General features: G+C 38.0%; 1 long non-coding RNA gene across 1 annotated transcript; it reads left to right on the forward strand.

The window, feature by feature from the left end:
* Positions 1-1,903: 1,903 nt before the first annotated feature.
* LOC116710820 (uncharacterized) lies at positions 1,904-3,561 on the forward strand. Its single transcript, XR_004337132.1, has 2 exons — positions 1,904-2,139; positions 2,966-3,561. It is a non-coding gene; the product is annotated as an uncharacterized LOC116710820 (long non-coding RNA).
* Positions 3,562-5,668: the final 2,107 nt, after the last annotated feature.

Below are 5,668 nucleotides of genomic sequence, written 5' to 3' on the forward strand. Positions count from 1 at the left end.
ACTGAATTAAGCTGTACTGACCCTTGCAAAAATGCCTTACTAATAAAATATTTAGCATAAAGAAAATCTAAAAGATGTTGTGGACATTCAGTTAATGAGTCACCTTAAAGTTCTTTGATGGTTGTAAAATAGCTATGATGTTTGATTCTGGAGAGGAAAAAGTTTAAAATGTTTTTAGGTTGCTGGTAGCCCAAATTTAAAACGTCATCCTTGGGACTCGCCCGAGTCACTAAAACCTACCTGGTTCAATAACAAATGCAAGTTGTAAAATAGAGAACGAGCGACCGTTAACAGGTGTGCTCTGTGAAACTAGTTGGCTGTAGGCTGCTCAGTCTGGCTAATTCACAGGGGGAAGAAGGGTGGGACACCTGGATGTTGGCCGTCAGAAACCAGGCGAATCGTTTCTCGAAACCAGCTTAAACAGAGTTTACTTCAGTTCTGGACAGGGTAAATCCCGGCAGATTTAGGAAACTCAATTAACCCGTTAGAAGGAGAGCTGGTAGCACATCTCCCCTCTCAGAAGAGGAAGTAGAGAGTGAGAGAGTAGAGACAGAAAGGAGGGGGGGGGGTGTTGCGCAACAACAGACGGGAAAGGTTGCTGCGTGATATAAGATTATTTTCTGTGTGAAAGTAGCTGTGTATGCCGAAGTCTATTACACATTATTAAGGAAGAATAGTTTAAAATTAACTTTGGACAAAACGTTTGGCTCTCTCTTCCTTAATCTTCCGGGTCCTCTCAGCAGGCGGCGTGCAGCCAGAGTGAAAACAACAACACTGCGCGTTGACGTCACAGAATCACAGAGTTTAATCCCATACAAAGCAACGCATGAATCAATCAACAAAACTGCAGAGGAACAGAGATATACATTCATTACCTTGAGACAGGAAAAATAGAGAAAGAAAAAACAAAGAAAAGGCAAAGACGCGTCTTTGGAGATAGCTGCTGCAAAAAAGCAAAATAGTGGCAACTTTCTGAATTTTAGTGCTGTGCACGAAGTCTTATACTAAGGGGGTGTTTTGTCTTTTTAATATATGCACTTAAGGCGTTCCTCTAGTTGACCAACTGGAAGCTACCTTGGACACTCAGAGAAACTTGGAACTCCCCCTAATTTACGGCAAAGACCAAAGGGCCATCTGGTCTCTGGTAAAACAAAAGAGCGAACCGCTTCGTCCTGACCCCCTGTGGTTCCACGGCCATCCCGGGCACAGAAAAATCCTGTGATAAGACTTCACAGATAGCTGTGAAATCTGAAGTCTCTTCCCTTATCTCTCCTTAAATTCTCAAAGAGACTTGCATCCAGTAATTTTCAAGGAAATGTTATCTTTACAAACCCCAGTTTTGCTTCTCTACAGTCAGCACCCCAAAAGATTGAGTCCTGCCAAAAGTAACACATAAAATCAACAGAACAAAATAAGGTATAATTCCTAAGCCATTTTCTAATAGTAAACAAAACATTTTCATTCAAACAATTTCCATTTGCTTCTGATATAGTCACAGATAATACAGTTTTCAAATACATTCATCATTTAGTAGTTTTAAAATGAGATAATACAATCTTCAGTAAAAACATGGTATTAATACTTAGAAATTAAATGTTAGCGGTTTCAATCTTCTATGTTGCATTAAATTTCACACCATCCCAGATGTTGGTTTCTTACAGGCTTTTATCTGCTGTGGACAGACCAGATGTCTCTCTCCCAAGCTCAATTTATTGCCCTGCAGGAAATGCTAATTTTATGGCCTCCTGTGCTGTGGCCACACAGCGGGAGGCCCCATTGAGTGATCTGCATTTGGCCCCTGTTTGTCTGGTTCAAAATAAGAGTGTTGAATATACCTTTTACACATGCCATAAGATTAACTGTATTAAGCACTAAAAATAATCATTTTTCCTCAACAACATGTTATTTACTATTCTGTATTTGCATTTTGTAAAGTAGTTTTGTGTAGTTTTGAATGTTATTATAATCTTTATAGACGATTTCGCTGTCGTTTTTTTGGTGCGAACGTGTCTCCCATGTTCGCTGTGTGCTAATGCAGGGCAGCTTGTTTAAACACTTCTCTTATTTGTACGTTTAGGAGCAGAGTGCACACAGAAAGGTGGACAGAAGTGGATTAATATGTTTTAATCGCTTCTCCAGGTATTTTATTTTTGTTTATTTAACTCTGCCCCATTGTGTTATGTGTTCATGTGGCCACCAAGTGGCATTTTCTTTCTCTTGTTCTTGTTTTCATTTTTGTGAGGAGACTTGTGTATTTTTTTGTTGTTGAAAATTGACTTTAAAAAAGAAATGTTATTGTCGTATTTCTTGGATGGTTGCAAGCTGAACAATTTAGGAACTCCTGGTGTAGAAAACAGAAATGATGTCATAAGTATAATGAAATCAAATGAAAAATCCTAACCATTTCACTCTCCAGACATGTGGAAACTCAATTTTCCTACTTCAAAGTAAAATAATTGCACATAGTAAGTCATACGTATGCAATATAACATCATAATTTATGAGATTAATCATTAAGCAATTCAAAATTATAAGTATGAGAGTGATTCAGTCACAGTTATGCAGTTCAATGCCAGGATTATGAGATTAAAAATCAGAATCTGATTAAACATAATAATTATAAGGTTAAGTGATTCAAAATTATAACAATGTAATTGTCATGTTTATGAGATTAAAATCATAGTTATGAATAATTAGTACTTAATTGATTTGAGGTTTTGGGAAATTACTGCAGCTGAAATTAAATATGTCTTGGTTTTTATTTGTAATATTTTCTTGGTATTTTTCTACTTTCCAGGCCTGGATTTGAGGATCCCAGTTTTATAATATTGGCAACAATTATAGATGCATGGCTAGTAAATAAAATCAAAATATCAAACCTTTAATTAAAACTTGAATTTGGGGTCATATTATGTTAAAGACTTGCATCAGTTTATAGACAATATATTTTGTCTCAATATTTCAGGAATTGACTACATCAGACGGCACATGGGAGAACCTGCCCTGCCTAGCAACCGTTACCATGCTGCTGACAATGAGTATGAAAACGTCAAATTCACTTTGAAGTTTTAGCTCGGCTAAATGAAGACGAGTGAAGAAAACTCACAGAGTGAAGTGGATGTCAGACCTACGGTCCCGTTTTGGAACCCCGGATTACAGAAAGAGGAACTTTATCAGCGAACGTCTTTGGAAAGTGATGGAAAAAGCTGCAGACGGACCGATACTTACTTTTGCTTTTAATTTTGAGAAAACCTGGAGAATTAGATGTTTATATCAGTATTGTTTCTTTTTCTCTGTAATTCAGTAGTTCTTAGTGTTTCTAGTTATGCTTTTCTTAGTTAGTCTTTGCCACTCTAGTTTTATTTTGTTTCTTTAGTCTGGTTATTCTTTAGTGATAGATTTTTTTGTGCACGCTCCCTCGCCCCTGTCTCTCTCTACTCAGTTGGACTTTCTCCCCTCACACCTGCGATCAGTTTGCCAATCAGTTCTTTGTTCAGAAATCAACCTCCCAATACTTAAGTTTTGAATTTCATCATTATTTTTATTAAATCATCAAATTCAGTTGCTGCCTCTGTTTCTCTGCATTTGGATCCTACAACTTCACCAACCTACAACGTTTTTCATACAGCTAATATGAATCTGCCAGAGATTTACATATGAAAGTCTTCCAGCCCAGATGTTTACATTCGGAATGATTACTGTCTCTTTAAAGAATGAGGGAAAGCTCAAACTTCATCATTGTCCTTTATATTGTGGAGGAGTCATATTCCAGATTTAATAGAAAATCACAAACATTCATCATTCAGGTGTGGATTCTGGATAACCCGACTCATCATGACAGAGAAGGGAGACGCATATTTCCAGAAATAATTTCTAACAAACCCAATGGATCCAGATATTATCTGTGAATATTAACTCAGAAACTAGAAAATTCCTGAGGAAATGTAACCGGGGCCTGCCAAAGTGTGCCCGTCGGTTTGGACCCAGCGTTCTGATGCTAAACATGAGCATCAATGCTAAGCTTAGCTCAAAATTCCAAAGTAGCATGTGGAGAATCACAAGAATGTTGACTAACCTGGACTTGCACCATTCAGTATGATAAAGTAAGTGTATCAGCTAAAATTAGCCAAAATGCTAATGTTAGCGTGATTTCTGTCAGTAGCATGTGGGGCATCACTAGCATGTTGTCTATACTTGACTTACTCCATTCAGCACACTAAACATGGCTAATAAGTCAGAAAAATAGTTAATAGATCATTTAAGCTAAAAGGCTAATGCTAATGAAATGCCTTGCTGCACCAGGCAGTTCCCTAACCTGAGAGAAAAAGATGATGCAGAGTAATATTATTGCACCGCCTGCGGTGGTGCACTAACTTGAGGGGAATATTGAGGCTTTTATTTTGAAATTTTCAGTAAGCTTCATTTCAAAGGGCCAAACTAATCCCATGTGTGATAGTGGTTTGTTAAATCAGTCACATAAAGCCAAAAACAGCAATTACATGATGTAAAAATTTTCAAGGCTTTTATTTTGAAATTGCGCAAGGCAGTTCCCTAACCTGAGAGAAAAAGATAATGCAGGCTAATATTGCAGTGCACAATCCTGAGGAGGATATTGAGACTTTTATTTTGAAATCTTCAGTAAGCTTGATATTAAATGGCATCACTAATCCAATGTGTAACAGTGGTTTGTTTAAACCAGTCACATAAAGCCAAAAACAGCAAATACTTTATGGAAAAAATGTCCAGGCTTTGTTTTACAGTGATTGCATTAAATCAGTTATAAAAAGCCCAAAACACAAGTAGTTCTAAAGGCCAGTTCGGTCCTCCTCTGTAGAAACGGACAGTTCTGCCATGTTGTAGTTCTGACATTCAGCTCAGACCTCTTCTGCAGGCACTGAGTGTCGGCCATGTTGTAGTTCTAAGAGACAGAATTGTAACTGTTTGAAGGAGTTAGTTTTTCTGATCAAAGCAGGCCGTACAACTCTCAAATGCTGTCAATATTTAGCATTTGAGGTAAAATTCTAACCTGAGAGAAAAAGATAATGCATGCTAATATTATTGCACCGCCTATGGCTGTGCATTAACCTGAGGAGGATATTGAGGCTTTTATTTTGAAAAAAAACGTAAGCTTGATATTAAATGACCACACTAATTAAAATGTCTAACAGTGTTTGGGTTAAATCCGTTATTTACTGGCCAAAACAGCCAGTAGCTCTAAATGGCAGCTCAGCCTTCTGTTTTAACTGAGTATTGATTAGAACTACAGTGATGCGTATTTGTAGTCCTAACCAGCAGCCAATCGCCTCCTGTGTTCCGTTGCTATGGTTATCAATCCTCTGCTAACTGTCCAGTGTGTGTGAGACAGAGAGGTGGAGAAAGAATTCTATCTTTGTGAGACACCCAGTCAGTTTATATGGAAAAAGCAGTCCGAACTACTCCTTCCCGTTCAGGAACCGAGAGACGTATTGGAAAACCGTTTGAAGCGTATGAGAGGGCTATTTGTCGTCTATAAAGAGACTTTCTATTGGGTGTAGAACAATAGGTGCCTGCCCATAGTAATGCATGGAGGCAGTGGCTGCCTCCATGCATTACTATGGGCAGGCCCCAATAAAGTTTATGAGTCTTGTATCATGAAAAACACGAAGCAGTGAAGAACTGAACCCAAGTC

The sequence above is a fragment of the Xiphophorus hellerii genome, chromosome 20, assembly GCF_003331165.1.
Source record: "Xiphophorus hellerii strain 12219 chromosome 20, Xiphophorus_hellerii-4.1, whole genome shotgun sequence".
In the NCBI taxonomy this organism is placed as follows: domain Eukaryota; kingdom Metazoa; phylum Chordata; class Actinopteri; order Cyprinodontiformes; family Poeciliidae; genus Xiphophorus; species Xiphophorus hellerii.